This window comes from Pinus tabuliformis, chromosome 9, assembly GCF_031772625.1.
Source record: "Pinus tabuliformis cultivar Carrire ecotype Pingquan chromosome 9, CPIR1, whole genome shotgun sequence".
In the NCBI taxonomy this organism is placed as follows: Eukaryota; Viridiplantae; Streptophyta; class Pinopsida; order Pinales; family Pinaceae; genus Pinus; species Pinus tabuliformis.
In genome coordinates, this window is record NC_142307.1 from 946,949,638 (window position 1) to 946,970,552 (window position 20,915).

Sequence of the window (20,915 nt, forward strand, 5' to 3'; positions counted from 1 at the left end):
CAGCATGGGGGGATGTTGGGTCTCAGTTTTGTCTTATTTTTATCTATTTCTCTCATGTTGTCGATTGGATAAATGAGTATTTTTGAAGAGTATTTGTTACTCCTTTGTTTTAACAGGATTAAAATAGCATTAATGAGAGTTTCATTAAGGTTTTGTATATTGCAGGATTAAAACCGGTTTGACTATACTTTGGGACGTGCCTGCACCATTGCATTTACGTTCTTGCACCAATTGGGATTCCTACACTAGTTACAGTGGGCTTCTTGCACTCCAAAGGATTCCTAGACTGCACTCACATTCTCTGTGCCTGTACTCAAACCCTCCATTCATGGGGATCAAATTGTATCAGCTGTTGACTTGTATAAGGATTTTGTTCCTTGGCTTGCTATGGGGTTACTTGGATTCCAATTGGCGGCATTACTTTCTCGGTGTTGTTCCGGGTGCTTATTCCGATCCGACAATACATTCTTCCCAAGTATTTCAATACTAAATACTTGTGGGAACTTGATGTAGCTGAGTATGAAGAAGATCTAGGAATATAATATGAAAAATTGAATTATCTCACACTCATAGCACCATGGAAAGCCTGCCCGTGGCAAGATTGGATGTTGATGGGAGAGAGGGAGACTTTTTGGATATGTCCGAGCATAGCATAGTGGAAAGGGATGTGAGAAATGAGGTGGATGCAGAGCTTATAGCGGTACAACCCTTGAGTACTTTACTTGATGCAACGTGGTTTTCGAAGCGTGAAGAAGATGTTGTTGCAGCCAAAGGTGGTGTTAAGGGAATAAGTCCCCTAGGGCTTTAGGTCAGAACCCTAACAGAGCAAGAGTAATCTACAACAAGAAACACGCATACAACTCAGGCAACATGCTTAAATAAACTAACTATGCGAGGATGAACATATCCGGATGTCCTTCGTTTGGGTAGTTCCAGCTAGGTTCAAACCCTCTGCAACTCCTGACCATCTTCGAATCTGCAAATCAACCAATTCGAATACACATAGCAGCATATAGATAAATCATTTTAGTGAAATCAACTTTATATCATATAAGTAAATGGTTAGTTATACATCAAAATAGTCATTCATACATAAACCATAAAAATAACATCTAATGCATAAACAAAGTCGATATCAGGAACAAGACAACGTTTCTTTTTATTGTAGAAAACTATAATAAACATGGAAAGAGTTCACCTGAGTCTTCCTCTTCCAGCTCCAAGCGGAACCATCCTCCAGGTCCATCTAGTCCCAGTCTTCAATAGCCTCCTTCCATAACCAATACCATGATATCTCAAGAAAGTGGGAGAATATCAACGCTCAAGGAAACAAGGGATTCCTAAACTTGGGGAAGTTCTTGAAGCACAGGGATACTACAAACTTGATCAGGGGATAATCTCAATATAGTAATTCTATCATTTCTCTCCTCTTTAAGGCCTTCCCATTGAAGTCTTTTTATACTTCTCCCAAATTAGTTTTTTAGTTGGAAATAGTTGGGAACAGTTGGGCCACGGGCACTAGGAGGTAATCAATAGGTAAAACTCGTGATCTCCGCCCATAATTAAGGAAATTTAATTTTTTTAAGTGTTTTAACACATATACACGGGTTGGGTATAGACTAACCCGCATGTACATGCTTTTATCACAGGGCAAAGTAGCGTACAGGAAGTAAAACACTGTTTTTTAAAATATTTGGACCAAGTCTAGAAGGAGGGGTTGCCCTAGGCCATAAACCAAGCATCACAAATACCAAGGGTGATATTTGGAGGTATAACAGATGCCCCCTAATATTAGAGGTCAGAAGGGGTACATGATGGCCGAAATGTATTAAGTATATGGAAAGGATACCTGTCAAAATCTGAAAAGGACTTCACCAGATTTCAACCTGCCAAGCCATCAAAAAGAAGACTAGAAAGAAACAGTTGTCTGAGGTAGGCATACCCATGCTCAGAGAAAGTAGAGCATGTCTGCATATCAAGTACAAGTAGATCCACTATGTATACAAGTATAAAGAACTAAAAAGTACATAATGGATCATCTGATCATGATCAAACAAGTACATGTCTGAATATCACATATAAGAAGATGATCAATGACGCTGTAAGATGAAGCTGATAAATGATGTCAAAAAATGATCCCATTAGTACCAAATGAACATGATGGAATAAGATGATACTAGATCGCAAATCAGATCCCAGCATATAAAATGTCGTTGTGAAGGACTGCAACATATAATGTGGAATGGTTTCAACTAGCAGCAACAGGAGCAACTGACAAGTGAACCAAAGAATGTTGATGCAACCCGAGGTTTTCACCGACCGCCACGGTACATTTATACACAATGGGAATAAATGATCTGAAGTCGACCATGTGAGAAATAATTTGATTACCAGTCATTGATGTATACCGTTAACAAACGCGAGACTACTCACCGATAATGATAATGAGAGTCAAGGTACCCAGTACAATCTAACAAGTGCGAATAAATGAACTGAGGTCGAACACCTGGAAGAATCTACCAATCAAGGGACAACGATGGTTTCCCACTATCGATAGTGAAGGATCTGCCACTAATGACTGCAAACCCAAAGGTACTGCTAAATGGACTCTAGATCTTTGCCCCAAACCAATGAGTTGTAGTTGATAGGAAAAGATCTGCTAGAAGGAAGGCCTTAAGGCATCCTTCATCAATCTAGCGCGACTGTAACCTGTAGGCCAATAATGTGGAGGGAGTCGAACGAAAAATATGTAGTAACCCAACCGAAGCACGTTTCCGACATACACAAGATGTAGCTAGTGCATGATGGAAACCCTCTGAACCAACCAATAATGACAGCTAACATAGAGGCAAGGAATCCACCAATAGGGTCAAATGGAAACCAAGAAACTACACGAATCCCAATGTGTGATAATGAAAGTTGATGTCGAACACAAAGGAAACCATTCAGTCAAAGACCCATGATACTAGTCGATGCTAAGCACAAGGTGACCTATCAATAATGAAAATAGGGCAGGGTGCGACTCTAGGCCTTCCATCAGAGCAATATGTCATCATTGATAAGGACAAGACCCGCCAGCAAGAAGTCAATGGATACCTTCTCAAACTGGCATGAGCATAGGACTAATATAACTGATGTGATGACAAAAAAGACACTGACAACTAGGGATGGCCGACTAAAAAACAAGTCAAGGGACACTGCAGAGAGGCCGACTTAGGCTTACTTCCCTTGAACAAAAGCACGACTCAATGATGACTATGTGGTAGCATATGATAACTCTGTATAAGTTCGTCATGCAAGAGGCACGAATGAACTCTCCATATGATTGGAAGAGATAACCAATCGGAGGAGAAATGACTCAATAACAAGGTTAAGGCTTCCCTAAGTTGAACTAAATCCCGCCCAAAATGGAGGAGAGACTTTCTTTTGAGGGCTTTGTTCAAGGGCGACACAACTAACTCTAGCTGCCAATAATATATGGAAATGTTGTCTCGTTCCCACTCTTTTTTGAATATATATTTTTTTTGTCTTTTTCTTTAAGCTAGAAAAAGAATAAAAGAATGCTATAGTACAGTGGAAAGAATGAGTGTCAGTGAAACAGATGATCTAGATCCTGGGATGGGAACAATCCTATGCTCAATGTAGGGAGGCGAAGCTGGTCAAGGACATTCAAAGGGATGTTCCTTCCACAGGTCAGAGGGTGTGTCAAGTTGCAGAAGCTAATGGATTGCAAGTTCGAGTTTGTAGAAGACATGGTCAAAAAGTGGCTTAAACACGAGTCCAAGTGAAGTCGGCTCAAGGCCAAAAGGTGCAAATGGTCAAAATGCAATGTACGATGTTACAACTCAACACAAAGGAGCATATAGGGTATAAGGCCACAACGAAGTGAAGAAGCAAAGAGAAATGAGTCTTCAATGCACAAGTCATGGTGGGACTAAAGAGGACTCTCGAGCCTACTCAATAAAACAACATGGTCAACCAATATCAGTAAGGTGTTAACTACGATGCCCATGTAAAGGATGGATCTACCATCATGTTATGATTTAAAAATCGGCGAGTGAACATGGTTTACTAACAATAACATGATGGGATTGACCCTATGGCAAGTGTATTGACAAATGGAGGCTAGTATGCAAAATTCAACGGAACAAATGGTTTCCCTAACCTATATGCCAGTGAGTAAACAATACCTGCCATGACAGGTCAGCAGTCATGGAATCGATGTGAAATTTCCAAAGAAGCGTCCAAAATGTCCTGAAAAAACAACCTATTCCTGACAATCCAAGCTCACAAGTTAAAAGATTCATGAGATGAAAAAAATCAAGTTTTGAAAAAATTTGACATTTTCAAAGCTATAAAATGACATTTTGACTCACCATTTGTACCATTTGTGTTGAGAGCAAAAGCTGTGGAGAAAAAGAGAGCAAACTTGCCCCCCAAAGAATTGGACCATTCAAATTGGATCAAAATCATCCAATTCAAACTTGCATTACTTTTGATTGTTTTTAGAAATTTTTATTAAGGTTTGACCATAGGAATTTATGTTAAAAATTTCAACACGGTGTATACGTGGGTTGGATATTATATACCTGCGTATACGAAGGCCCTACACGTGACTGTGTGTGAAAGGGACCCGCATATACATCGTTTGAAATTTCAACACAAAAATCTAACGGTTGAAACTCAATTTTGTTTCAAGATGACAATCACATGGAGAGAGAGGGAGCATACTACTATTGATAATGAAGTTATGAATGACCAGCAGGCCTTAAATGCATTGAGGGGTGTGGCTTGTTGAAATTTTTCAAAATGCCCAATATGAAGGCCAACACCCATTTGCTTGAAATGCTAATCCACTATTGGAGTATTGAAGATGATGCATTTATGATTGATCAAATGTCGTTGAGGATAGAGGTAGAGGATATTTACTTTATCACTGGTCTCTCTCGGAGAGGATAAGTTGTACATTCGACTGGCCGGACACAAGGCAATCTTTCAGTAGAAGACTACATACATATATACTGTCTTGGACATCTGGAAAAAATTGGAAGCCAAATTCCAATAAAACATGTGGAGAGCTTGTCCTTGAGGATCTTGCTGTTCACCATAGCCAGGATAAATGGATCAGCCTCATTGCACCAAGCATCACGAGTATCCATGAGCTTGGTCGTGGAGTGTCTCACCATTGTTTTTTATTGGTGTACACCTCTTCTTACCAATATGAAGAGCCAGTTGTCCTCCATTATGAAAGGGCAGACCAAAAATTTCAGATATGGGACCATTTTATGCTCCTTCTTCTTCGAGAAGGTTCCTGGGCTGCATCCCAGAGTATCAGTCTCTATTAGTAGCCCCCGAGATCCTCGGATGGGTAGGTGGGCTAACCTGATGAAATGCCTTGGAGGCAGGGATGTGTCGAGGACTGCTTTTGATGATGAGTTCTTCTCCTGGTGGGAACAACAAATCATCACTGTGGATGACTATCCCTATGCTGGCATGGATTTTAGAGGAGATCCGGACTTGGTGCTGCCACCAAACGCAACATGGGGAGAGATAGGTAACCATTTTTAAAGTTTTATCAATTTTAAGATTTTTTTTATGTTTTTTAAATATGAAAATGAACTTAAAGATATTTTTGATGGGATTAAAATACTGACATAATGATCATGTTCTAGATGTGGGTCTGGTACGACCAGATGGATTTCCGTGGCACAGGCATCGCGGAAGAGGTGCTGAAGAGGCGGCTGCTGAGACAGAGAGGGTCTTATATGCAGTCCAAAGAAACTTGGTGAGGTTGACTCACCAAGTACCGATGGTGGCCATAGAAGACCTACCTGAGGAGATGCAACGCCACATGGTAGGAGTACCACGAGACTGGGTTCGCATCCTTCATCATGTGGCCAACGCAGTGGTCACTTTCTTAGCCGCTCATCTTGAGCCAGGTCGATAGATAGACTGGACATGATTATGGGCATTTAGTCCCGATTTTGTATATTATTTTTGAACACTTTATGTACACACGGGAAATTTTATGATATATATATATATATATATATATATATATATATATATATATACAGTTCCAAATTTTTGATGTTTGTTTTTAACTTGATGAATGATTGATATCACAAAAATTCCCGACAAAATATGCACAAAAATATAATATATACAAAGAAGTAATTGCTCGGCCGAAACCTAAGCAAAATGCCTCTTAAGGTAGAGCCCATCAGGGGGCTCTGCCAGCTTGTTCCTAGAGATGTTTATAGGTACAGTTCTTGAGCCAATCAATATATTACCTTTGGCAGATAACTGTGTCGGAGCCAAAGGAACCGTACAAACATCGCTAGTAAGCAGATTGGAGGACCTAGATTCGACTTCATGCAAAGGAGGAAGAAAATATGAATGATGATGTAAATCTTCCAATGGTCGATCTACAATCGTCATTGCTTCGAAAATTGCTTCATCAGATGGAAAAACTGTATCTAAGCAATCCAAAGTAGAAGTGGAGTTGAGGGTCCAAGCAGGAGCCACATCACCATCCAACTCCTCCGAAGAAGAAGGAGTGGGATGGTCGTCTGTAGAGTTATCGATAGATTCATATCTAAGTTCTGTTGCAGACATAGGAGATGCTATTCCAACCACCTGAACTTCATCTAATGTGGTCGCAGACGAAGGTAAGGTTCCAAGATCTGAAAAATAATGAGTTCGAACAAACTCTTTTTGAAAATGCTCCTTGGAAGATGAAATTGTATCGATTCTAGCTGTAGGAGGGGGAAGATCAAATACACCCATTAAGGAAGAATACATCCCAACTCCTAGATTCTCTATAGGGTGATGAGGATTATCCACCAATGGAATGGTAGAATCTGAAGTTGCCCAAAGATCACCTGGAGAATAATCCAATTGATCAACTTTAACAATTTTCCCCTCATGAGGAAAACAGAGGATGCGAATAAAGATGACACTACGACATCCATTTCATAAATCCAATTCCTTCCTAAGAGGAGATTGTAATCCAGGTTGGCATCAATGATTTCTACTTCGATATTAATGACCTTTCCTCCAACACATATAGGAAAGGTCAGGATAATCCCATGTGACCTATGAGAATGTCTATCAAAATCTATCAAGAGAGTGGGTGAAGGAAGAACCAAAGGTGATCCAATGGCCTTCCAACGTGACATATACATTATGCATGTGGAATATCCCTCATCTATAACTATTCAAAAAATATTAGTTTTCCGGTAAGTAGACTTTATTTGAAAAGCCATATGATGAGGAAGTCGCTTTTTGACATTAAGCATATCAAAAGTGAGCACTAAATAATTTTTTGGATCTACCGCCCCATTTCCTAAAAGAAAAGCACTTCATTGAGCTGGACACGACTGGAGTACCTCTAAAGCAGACATAGCGCAAGGAAGTTGAGCCAGATCTTCTACAATGGAGTAGTTCTGGGCTGCCTTAGCATTATGGTTGATAGTAGCACGCTTGGCGAAACCTTTCGGTATCCGAGGTATAGACTCGACTGAGGGTCGCTCAATATGAAGTAGGTCCATAGTTCCTAGAACAGATTTATCCTTGCATGTTTCTGCTTCACCATAATCACGTGATCGTGTGGCCACATTGACATGAGAACTCATCATGAAAACATTTGAGGAATTATCTCCCTTCTGGTTGCCCCCTACAGAGGTACCAGGGTTTGAGATCGGGTCAGCAAGCAACTGATGCCCTTGGGGGAAAGGGTTAGTTAAGACAGCTTGGGAGCTAGAAGACCCTTGTTCCACTAACAAGCACTGAGCATCTTGAATTTTCAGGCAGAGATGAGTCAAATGATCTCCACTGCATAACTTGGATGGAAATTTAACTTTCTTCTTGGACTCTTTTCCACCCTCACCAGCACCATTTTTGGGCTTGTTCGCATTACCCTTCCCATCCTAATTCTTCTTTTTACCTCGTCCCTTCTTCTTCCATTGGAATTTTGATTTCCTTTGGGGTTAGAAGCCTGAACAATGTTTACGCAAGAAGGTTGAGAAGGCGAAGGACTAGACGGTGCAGCCTGATTTGAAGAAGCAGTTTGTAGAGACAACTGTTGCAATTGGTTCAAAAGGTTGACCGCATTTGCATCAAATGATCCAACTATACCATCAACATGAGGGCTTCGCTTCGGTTTGGCTATATCAACCGTGTATCTAGGAGCATCAGGAAATATTTTCTGAAGAGTCCCAGACTGAGAATATATCAGTTCTAACTACTAGGTGCGAAAGATAGCCTGCTCTTCCGAATACACGCCGGACATAGAAACATCCTTGGAGATCTCAGGTTGTAATGATTTTAAAAACCATTCGAGATGGAATTCAGGTGGAATTTCGGCTTTAATGAGCCTCTTTCTCTATCTCCATTCTTGGATATGATCCAAAATGTGAGTAGCCATGTCTTGATGAAAATTTTCCAGAAGTTCAGTTCCGGCTTCGTAACAGACAGGCAATTGAAAATGGTTTAAGAAAATATTAGCCAAATTGGCGAAAGAAGTAAAGGTGCCCCCTAACAAATTTATATACCAATTAGCCGCATTCTTTGTTAAGGTGCGCTGAAATAATCTCAACCTAATCGAATCATCGATCAGGGAGTTAGATGAGCACCATAAATGGAACATGGATACATGGTCGCTTGGGTCTTCACCACTCTTCCCTTCAAATTTTGGAATATCCGATAGAAGTTTGGTTAGGGCTGGAGGCCAAGCCGGATTGTATCTAATTGGATCGTTCACCAACTTAGTCAAGTTTGGTAGATTAAGCGTGGCCAGAAAAGGAAGTCGTGGAGGACCTTGGGGATTCCACCCAGATTGGGCGGGGTTCCCAAAAGTTTGAAAAGAATGACCTGGATTTTGAAACGCACTAGGTTTCCTAAAGTAACTGGTAGAACCTACTAAACCAAAAGGTGACCCTTGTGGTCCAGCAAAACTCAGAGTTTGACCAACTCCAGCTGGAAACCCTCTGTAACCGGCGAAGTTTCCCCCTAAAGAATTATTGTAAGGAGTTGATAGCCCCTGGTAATGGTTCCAAGAATTATCTAAGGGTGGAAAACTTTGAAATGAATTGACTAAGGAATACAACACATTCCCTTGTTGGCCAAAAAATTGATTCCTAGTTCCTATCCCACTAACCGCAGGGTTTGTCCAACTCTGAAAAAGATTACTACCTTGACCTGTGAAAGGAAAAGGCATAGACCCTACTGTCGGATTGGAATGTGGTATATGACCACTTCCAAATGGGAAACCCTGAAAAGAAGTTGATCCACTCATCATGGACGTGGAGGCAGTTAATGGTACATTTAATGGAACTGAAGGAATACTTTGAGAGGGCATTCCAAGAGGGAAGAATCCAAAACTGGATGCATTGGCTTGAGAACTTCCACTCATCAACAGAATGGAAGTAGACCCAAATAAGGATGTAGAGGGGATGGAAATAGTTCCTCTCCCTTGCACTGACATGGAAGTCTGCATACTCATAGCACTCATGGTCGATGCCATTCTTCCAACAATGTTCATCAAAGGGATAGTTGTGTGTGGACCTAGGCATAAAGGTCCGCGAGTCGGAATTCCAACGTATAACAATACGTCTGGATGATCAGGAGGCAGAGGAGAATTCGGAGCCGTAACTGACTCTGAAAGCTCTTCCGCTTCAAAACTATCTTCCAACTGGAAGAGTACTCGAGAAAGAACTGGTGTGTTCCTCTCTAACTTTGTAGTAGTACCAGGTCTATCTTGCGAACTAATGCCCCCAAGCAGAGGATCAATCTCCGATGCGCCTACTACCACTGGTTGAAAACCACTGGCAGAATCGCTCCTACGCCTTCTAGGAGAAGGCTCTGGACTCGTAGGTGAAAGCCCACGAAGTCTACAGGACCGCCGAGGTGGTCAGTCAGCCACTTTGAATTATTTTTATAAGATCTACTTAAAGACTCAAGAAAATTGAAAGCTAGGCCGACTAGGAGCATAGAACACACACTAAAAATGTCCCTAAAGAATTCAGCAATCAAAAAACTTCCAAGTATTTCCACTCCGGGTGATTAGGATCAGACACCAAAATACAAGAAAGTTAATAATAAGGGCCTTCTGAAAATAGACTGGGGTAATTACGCCCCAGGTCTACTAGCGAAGGTATCATAGGTAGTTACGTTGACCTCTAGACAACAGCCTTTGCTGATGCAAGCCCCCAAGATTCGCAAGGGTGCCCTCCAGAAGTATCGTTGAACGTGATGCAATTTCAACCTCAGGTGCCACGAGATTCCCCTCTGTAACCACCTGTGTAGATCCCTAGGATAGGCAACTAAAGATACCAACTTGTATCAGAAGCCGGGCGGAACAGTCGTGAGGTAAGATCCGAAAAGTAAGAGAGCGGGTATCTCTCATCCTTATCTTCACAAATCCTCGTGCTTAACTCCTAGTCTTGGAGCTTTCCCGGTCTCCCTAACACTATTGGATTTCACTCTTTATTCAGACTTCTGTGTTTTACAATTTAGAATGGCCTTGGAGAGTTTACTCTCCTCTCCCTAATCTAAGGCCCTAAATAAACCTAAAACTTGTTGGTGTATACTGATTGACAATACAAAAAGTTCTATTTTATTTTATTAAGAGCTTGATTTTAAGTGGCTGTTCTTTTAAGTCAAGGGACAACCAATGGTGTTTTTATGGCGCAAAAGAAATTAATAAAAAACTAACTTATATGCAATGCACTTGTTTTTTCTTTGATGAAAAGCAACTTATACTTAGGTTCTAAGAAACTTCTATAAAGAAAAAAAAAAATCCTTTTCTTTTCTTATAGTAGACTTCACACTCATAAAAACTAAATAGACTATTACTGCTTTAATAATGCAAAACTACCCTAATGCAAGGTGTACATGATAATGCAAAATTATAGATTACTCTAAAAAGAGATGAAAGCAATTGTTTAAAACGTTTTGATAAGCCAACTTAAATGTTTGAAGAGAATGCAAGTTTCAAATACAAATTTTCCTCCAAATAAGCAAGGCAAATCTCGAAAAATCACAATTCACTTTCAGAAAACCAAAGAAACCAAAATCAAATTCACCAAAAGAAAGCAAAAACAATGTTTTTGAAGAACTTTATTTTTCAAGAAACAATGAAAACAACTTTTCAAAAGCACTCAAAATGCCACCAAAGACTCAAAGACTGAAAACAAAGCGCAAGGAAACTTTGTAAGTTACCAATTCAACACGAAGAAAACTTGAACAAAAAAGGTGTTTCAACTTGCACTAAATGATCCAATAGCAGCAAAAAGAGCTTTAAGAAATTGATCAAGAAATCAGGGAAGACACAATTTCAAATTCATCAACAAGAAACTTTTGAAAATCAAGAAAAAGTGTATGGCCACGAAAATGATGGGAAGCAAAGCAAGTAGACCAATAATGAAGTTTGACACAAGATTGCAAACAATCTTCTGTTCCGGAAGACCAAAAAAATCAAGAACCTCTATAAGAAGCCTTGTGTGTTCAAACACAAATCATAAAACTCACTCTAACGTAAACCGAGGCCAAAACTTTTCAAAGAAGGAGAGAATTCGTAACAGTAAGCTCACTAAATAATTAAATTCTAGAGACAGAAACTAACCACTAAGAAACCACACAGACCAAGAAACAAATATTTCTAGGCAGAAATATTTGAAAAAATCATGCAAAAAATTGTATACGTGACTATGTCCCTACACAGGGGCATGTACACGCGCTTCTAACAAAAGAAACTCGCATATACGGGGTTTCAATTCACAGAAACAAGAATGTGTACGCTTTTGTAAACAGACAAAGATGCATATATGAAGTTTTACAAGAAAAAAAAAATGAGGCTTGATGAAAAAGATCAGACTTGAAGTCTGAGTTCCTACAGAAGCAGGAAATACTGTCACAGCAAGCAAACTAAGAACTGAGCCCTGATTGACACTGCACAACCCAAATTAGGATAACAAGATTGTTATCCCCAACAAAGTCGCCAATTCTGTTAAGGGAATAAGTCCCTTAGGGCTTTGGGTCAAAACCCTAACATAGCAAGAGTAATCTATAGCAAAAAACACGCATACAACTCAGGCAACATTCTTAAATAAACTAACTATGCGAGGATGAACATACCTGGATGTCCTTCATTTGGGTAGTTCCAGCCAGGGTTCAAAGTCTCTGCAACTCCTGATGATCTTTGAACCTACAAATCAACCAATTCGAATACACATAGCAGCATATAGATAAAGCATTTTAGTGAAATCAAATTTATATCATATAAGTAAATGGTTAGTTATACATCAAAATAGTCATTCATACATAAACCATAACAATAACATCTGATGCATAAACAAATTCGATCTCAGGAACAAGACAACATTTCTTTTTATTGTAGAAAACTATAATAAACATGGAAAGAGTTCACCTGAGTCTTCCTCTTTCGGCTCCAAGCGGAACTGTCCTCCAGGTTCGTCCAGTCCCAGTCTTCAACAACCTCCTTCCATAACCAATACCATGATATCTCAAGCAAGTGGGAGAATATCAACACTCAAGGAAACAAGGGTTTCTTGAACTTGGGGAAGTGCTTGAATCACAGGGATACTTCAGACTTGATCAGGGGATAATCTCAGTATAGTAATTCTATCATTTCTCTCCTTCCCATTGAAGTATTTTTATACTTCTCCCAGATTAGTTTTTTGGTTGGGAAACAGTTGGGAACAGTTGGGCCACGGGCACTAGGAGGTAATCAACAGGTAAAACTCGTGATCTCCACTTATAATTAAGGAAATTTAATTTTTTTAAGTGTTTTAACACATATACGTGGGTTGGGTATAGACTAACCCATGTGTACACGCTTTTATCAAAGGGAAAAGTAGCTTACAGGAAGTAAAACACTATTTTTTAAAATATTTGGACCAAGTCTGGAAGGAGGGGTTGCCCTAGGCCATAAACCAAGAATCAAAAATACCAAGGGTGATATTTGGAACTATAAAAGGTGGCAAAGTTTCCAATAGTTTGAGTTTTGGTGAGGCGCTAGAAAGTACACCTAATATTTTACAAAGTGCTTGCAGTGAGTCAATGATCTTGTCTCGGACAAGAGAGGTTATTAAAACATATGCTTCATTGTTGAGCCCATAAAATATGGATGGCAAAGGCAGGAAAGTTGTTGTCAGCTATGATGTGCCATGTAATGCACAACATTTCTTAACAAATGAAGATTGGTGAGTTTTAGGACTGGATCGAACTTATGTGTCTAGCGATCGAGAGATTGATAATATTGAGTGGTATCAGACAAGATGTCAGATGCCGAAATTCTCGATGATAGTACTACAAGGAGCCGTGTCGAAGTCAAGCATCGTTCAAGTCATATCGGAAATGGCTTATGGCACATACATTTTATTGGAGCACACACATGAATACTCATATTCATCTAGATTACATGGTGAGCTTTCAAGTCTCTACCCAAATGCATGATTATCCTGGATCAAAAGAGGATCACTTTGCACATAGCATTTTGGCAATTGCATAGAATGGTTTCAAACTTCGCGCTAAATAATTATGCGTCTACGCCAAGTTGTGATGAGACAGAGTTGTGCCCATCCTACATGGAGTCCAGCAAAAACACCATTCCAGGAAAAGAGTAACGGTTCACCAAAATCATCCCTGCTTTGACATTCAGTTGCAAACCAACTTTATTCATGGAAAATTGTTGAGATCTTCTAATCAGCTAATTAAAAGCCCAAATTGTAATCTAATGCATATATAATAGATTGCCTGGAGCGGAAAGGAGTTAACTTAAGATTTCAATTAGTTAGACAGTAATAAATGAAATTGATCTAGCTAGGGATTGAAGGAATAAATATCTAATGCATATATAATAGATTGCCTGGAGCGGAAAGGAGTTAACTTAAGATTTCAATTAGTTAGACAGTAAGAAAGGAAATTGATCTAGCCAGGGATTGAAGGAATGCAGAAGGGAGGAGTCGGTCCCAATGTAGCGTTAGGAATTTATCAGTTGTGGATCGCTCCTTTGGTCTTGCTGGAGTTAAGTGATGTCTGCATAATGTAAACATTGTTTTCAGTAATCAATTGAAGCAATTTCCCAACATGTTCTGTTTAATTATTTATTGCATCTAATGACTTTACATTTTGTGTGAACTAGGTCACTAATAGAGGGTGTGAGCTGGCTGGGTTGGCCGCCAGACCAGCTCGACACCGCTCTACATATTTTAGATTAAATAGCATTTAGATTATTATTTTTTGTGTGAAATATTTAACTGTTTCCTTCTTCAAATTGGTATTATTAAATCTGTTGCAATGTTTTCCTTTCGACTACAAGGTTGATCTAGTTTTCTGCTTTAGAAATTGTTCTCGCATTAGAAATATTTCTTTATATCGAATAAGGATTGCCAGAACATTTGAATGTACAAGATCAACTTATGTTATAACACTCTGCCTCTACAGGTTTTAATATGCAATTCGAATCCTTTGCTTTGGTCTAAAATCGACAGGGTTGTGCTTTGATTGGTTTCACGTTATGCATTTAAATAATTATTAAATGGTGAAATCATTTAATCATTAACTCGTGCATCATTAAGCAACGATCACATATAAGTTTATATTATCTAAAGTTGTGATTCTTATGATGCAAAGCCAACATGTATAAAAGGGAAATTGCACTATGATAATGTTTAATTGGTATTGTAGTTGCCCTTTAACTTCTGGACAATTCTCAATGATTTATTTTCAGGGACAAGGAAGGTGAGATTCATATTAATTTAATTTCTTTCACAAGTTATTTACGCAGTAGATTTACTTGCCGATGCTTTCAAGTTAACTTTACATAGAATTAGTACATGCAGAATTAGTGCAGGTAGAATTAGTGCAAGAAGAATGATTTTGAATTGCTTTTGAATTCCTTCTAGCATTTACAGTCTCTCGATATTGTGTCGACATTGTTTGATTTCCAGTTATGATTTCCTTTTTGAATTTCATTTCACATTATTTTCTTTTATTTCCCGCGTGATTTTAATTGTTTGGATTGGTGTTTTCTCAAATTCTCTTTTAGGGCAGGATTTCATTTATTGAAGAGATTAATACACAAGGTAGACTAGCATTTGTTTTATAGGTTGTCAGGGGCTTTCTCTGGAATTCCCAGTGCTACGTCTCGAAGTTCAAAAACTTTCCATATTGACAAATTAAATGCTGGTAAATTTATAAACCCTATACTACACCCAACAAAATCTCCTTTTGAATTAGTTTATGGGAAAGCTGCGATTTTCCCTATACAACTAGTAATGCCAGTGGCCAAAATCCTACAGGATGTTGATGAAGAGCCAAATTGTCTAACCAAGAGTATCAATTAGTTGGTAGAACTTAAAGAAACCAGGGGGGAGGTGACTCATAATATGATTCATTATCAAGAAAAGATGAAGGCTTTGTTTGACAGAAAGGCAAAAGACAAAACCTTACAACCAAGGGATTTTGTTCTTAGGTGGGATGTTAGACAAGAAGATAAAGGAAAACATGGAAAATTCGATCCCTTATGGTTTGGACCTTTCAAGATTTCTAAGGCAAAGGGGAGCAACACTTTCTTGTTGGAAAACTTGGATGGTGAAGTGTTTAAGATGCCAGTGAATGGGTAGTTTCTCAAGCCTTACATCCAACACTAAAGAGGTCCATTTTCACCCACTGTACATATTGGTGAGACATTGTATATACCAATAATGCTTTAAGTTCTTAATGCTTCTATTTTTTTCTTTTCATATACTTGAATAAAATGACTCCATGCTGAATAGATAGAGGGCACTAATCTGTAGGTTCTTAATGCATTTATTGCAATACATTGTTCCCAATTGGAGTTGATGGTGTCACCTACTACACCCTTTTGCAATTGTGTCAAATGGTGGCAAAAGAGGGGAGTCGAAGTGAAAAAATTCCAAAGAGGAGAGAAAATATCAGAGGCTGAAACCACGAGGAGGAAGCCAAAATCAAAAGCCTAAGTCTCGAAGCCAAAAGGAAATTTGAAATCTAAAGAGGAGTGTCAAAATTTGGGATCCAATCACATTGGAACCTAATATCGGAAAGGATGGCAGGAAGGCATATCAGAGGTCAGTTTTTTGGAGGATTGGAAGAATAAAAGCTCTATTTTAATTAGAATTTGGAAAATATTCCGATGAGAGGGGCTTTGATATATGCTAGCACTTAGTCATGAAGACTCAGAAGAACCAAGGGCGTAGAACTAGGCGGAGCACCTAAGTCTTAAGACAAAATTTCAGAGGATGGTGGCATTAGAATTATTTTTAATTCATTTTTGAAAAAATTCCAATGAAGAGGGCTTTCGATATAGACTGGTGCTTGGTCACAAAAATACAAAGGAAACTAGCGCAAAAGCAAGGACCCTAGGGACCCTTTTTGTCTCCTCAAAACTGGACACATGGTACCAGATAGTTAGTTCCGAGAAACTGACAGGGAAGATTACGTCAACATGACATGGCCAAAAAAGGACAAGTTGTAGGTGATTTCAACATTTTGGAGGGCCTAAAGGGACAAATCTTCATGACACGTGTCACTACCCAGGAGGTGCCACGTGGAGATGAGGAGACCAGCATGTCGTCACTTCAGAGGTTTACATTTCGGAGCAAGAAGCCATCGTAACTCTGTTTTAATTAGCATTTGAAAAATATTTCGATGAGAGAAGCTTTGATATTATATAGCACCTGGTCGTGGAAAACCAAAGGGACCAACGACACAAAACTAGGCAGAGCACCTAAGTGATAAGATGGAATTTTAGAGGATGGTGGCATCAAAACTATTTTTAATTTATTTTTTAAAAAACTTTTGATGAAGAGGGCTTTGATATTATATGGAGCCTAGGCATGGGAACGAAATTCCGCAAGGTCATCAGTGTGTTTTTACACCGAGTCAGTACATGAATATCACTGGAATGATTACCAATAGAATTTACACCTTTACTAATTTCGAGACTAGTTTTATGCTATCAATATAATGAGTCGAGACAAACAAAAAGATGTTTTTTTAAATAAAACCAGAACAATACGTTGTTTACAGGTATTGAACGACCACAAACATCTTACTAGTCACTTATTTATATGTCTGCACCTAGTCTCCTATTCTTTCTCCATACATCTCATAATGATATCTGATCCAAACATGCATACCATTCTAGAAAAAATATGTCCCTCCACTTCAATTACAAATCCAAACAATCGCAGCTGAACAATACACAACCAGTTCAGCAATACAAAATAAAATTGAGCTAAGTAACACCATAAACTGTGGAGGGTTTAATTGGGCGATTTCTCTGAAGCAAACCACGAACCTAGGGTAACGAATGGCCGCCACAGGCTTATTCAGAAACTTCCGCGTCCTGGGCAAGAAGGACCTGTTCCGAGCAGCAGCAGAACTAGATGGAAGCCTGATGCCCGTATTCGCATGGCCGATCAAAGATTTCATGCAGATATTGATAGATCTGAAGTGCTGGTTACAGATCGATGGGGGAAATATATTGCTGCGGCAGAGTCTTAGCATACTGGACGGCGGCGAGGCCTACGTGAGGGCCAAAGATGCGGAGATCGGGGTTTACGCCATCGCACATCCCGATTTCTACGAATTTATCAAGCGCGACGCGATCAGCAAGGTAAGCATTAAGATGAGGGCTTTTTTAGACAGGTATCAGGGTCTCCATAATCATAATTCCTTGATGGATATTGATGGCGGAAGTGGAAAAGCGGAGGCAGAGATAGCCAGAACACCGCGGATAGGAGGTATCAAACCCTCTTATTCAACGGAAAGGCATGAAAACTCCAGAATCACTATAGATCCGCCAGATCTGAAGCTCAGTCATATAGATCGGGGCTTGAACAGGGCCGATCCGTCAGTCCTGACTCAAATATTTATCAGATCTGTAGAAGGTAGACATCACTGTATACGAATCAGGGAAGGGATGGATGTCTTAGGGTTAAAAAAGGAGATCCAGATCAAATTGGGAATTCCAGCAACAGTCCAAAATCTCCTATACTCCGGACTCTGCATGCAGGATCATCACACACTCCAGCACTATGGAGTTGCAAATGAATCAACCATCATACTCAACCTGAGACTACGAGGCGGCTGTAAGGGAACCAGCTCTAAAACTACAGGAACCTTCCACGACACAGTCAAAGGAAAGGAACCACTGAATCACAGAACAGCACCCACATCCGAGCTACCAGGTCCCTACATCGTGGAACAGAAGCAAGAATCACCTTTACTTACTGTAACATTGCCGGAGGTATCAGATCTATACTCAGATTTAATGCAAAATGCCGTTATATGCAGATTTAATGGTTACTGGCCCAAAGCTGATGCATTGCATCAGTGGGTATTTACATCATGGTCAACCAAATGTGAAATATACCTATGCCCTAAGGGTTTCTTCATAGTCAGATTTAACACAGAGCTGGAACAAGACAACATCATTAACCAGGGGCCTTGGTTTTGGGGAAGTGCTGGCCTCTTCATCACCCCCTGGTTCCCGGACTTTGATGCCAACAACATGATTGTTTCGACAACACCAGTTTGGGTAAGGCTGCACAACCTCCCACTGCATTTTTGGCACCGCAAAGCATTAACAGCCATTGGGAACTCTATAGGAAAACATCTTAAAACAGATGAAGACAGAGCTATGCGGGGATTATTCACATATGCTAGAATATGTGTAGAGGTGGATCTAAGTCAAGGATTTCCAGATCACATCACATTGAATTTCAATAATTCACTGTGGACGCAAAATCTTGACTACGAGAACACGGCATTCAGATGCCGTAGATGTCTGCAGACAGGGCACCTGCAATACGCATGTCCATTGACTAGTAGGGAGACAAAAGGGAACAAGAAACAACAGAAAAAACCAAAAGGTTGGCAGCATACGGAACCACTGGAGGAGGAAGCACTGAACACAGAACCAACAGATGCACAAATGAGACAGGGGGAAGAGTCTAACGAAGGCACTGAGAAGCCCAATTTGGAGACACACAGCTCGGTACAGCAGCAAAATTTACAATTGGAAATAAGCGGAGTCAAAAGAGCCCATAGCCCAGAAGGATCGGACTCAGATAAAGATCAACCAGCGTACTCAGAGGAAAACCAACTTGCTGTTTTTGATCCTACTATCAGCACTGGAGTCTGGCGTAAAGTAGAAAAGAAAAAAGGCAGGAAATAGGCCTGCTAACATTTACTTTTTGTTTTGTCTTCCTGTCATTTCAGGAACTGTTTTTTTGCCATTTTGAGCTTTTATTTTTGTCTGCTGCCTATTACAGGTTCAGCCATTAGTATATGCTATAAGCATCTACAAAATGTAATTTTATCAACATGAATAAAATTACGATTTTTTCCTAGGGGAAAAAAACACCATAAACTGTGTTTCTCTTTGATCTTTAAAATGTCATTCTTCTCTTCGTTATTCAAATGTTTCATTTTATAACGTGGGATTCGCTTTTAACATGCCATTGTCACCACCATTCCCACCCTTCGGTTTCAAACGACACTTCGATCCTTCACCGCCACGTGTCAACAACTCTTTGCACTCCCTCTCATTGCAACCATCCATCAAGCTCTTAGACAAAGAATATTCAGGCAACAATCGATCATGGCCCTTGATAAATAAATAAAAATGAAATCCCTGTGATCAAATTCTACCGAAAGTTGAAATATAGATGCCTATCGGCAAATTATAATTTAATATTTTTAAATTAAAATACGTTTCGTTTTATCGCTCTTTGAAGTACTTTTAGACATGATTTCTAAGAAACTTTAAACATCATGAATATATATTTTTTATATTATTAATGTGTTTTAATTTTAATAATATAAGTTGATACTATCACACCCATAAAATTTAATTAGGAAATTAGAAAATATTCCAGACATATATGTTTACAACAAAAAAAACATGTTTATAATGTTATTGTTAATATAAGGTGAAAACTTGATAAGGTATGTAATATGAATATGTAAAAATAAAAATTAAATAGTAAAAATTCAAAAAATATATAGAGAATATATTATAGGTATGATTGAATGTATGATGTTTTTTTTATGATTAATTAGTGAAATGGAAATTTGACAAACTAGATATTCATGTTGATTTAGAGAGATTTTTTGAGGTGTTTGTAAATTTTGTTTTCAGAAAAAAAAAAGGAAATATTATTTATTCTATTTTTTTATTGATGCAAGCCTTTTCCCTATTAAAAGCATGGATATGACTATATATTTTATGTATGAGAAGAAATTAAACAATGTGGAAACTAATTTCTCCCTAAAATTGCTTCTAAGTCTAGCAAAAACTCCCACATTTGAGTCAAGTGGGGATGGCATTAGGATGTTCAATCCTAACTTGACCATTTAGGGTTAAAGAGGGAGACCATTTTGTAGAAAAAGGGAAATATTTAAAATATTATTACTTCAAAATTTTAGGAGAACTTATAGGGCGATAAATAGTTAGAGGGAAAAAGGAAACTAAGATATTCTAAGGAGGTGATCAACCCCAATCTAGAAAATCAACAGTATCTCTTTGTTTTGACCAAAGTTAAGAAGAAAATGACCATTTCTAAAATAAGAACAAATTCTCATGAGCTTCATAGTGAAACTAGACATTAGTCAATTATCAAAACAACATGGAATGAAAGAGTTTGTCACCTTTGTGACACTAAGATAGTTGAAGATGAAAAACACTCTCTCTTAGATTGTCCATTTCATACTCACATTCAATCTAATTTTCAAAATATTTCCCACACTAACAATATTATTGACATTTTAATTCAAAAAAATCATGATTATCATGGAATGCTTCTCTTAATTCTTTTTAAACATAAAAATAAAATGCTAAAAAAGTCTAAATAAAATTTTTA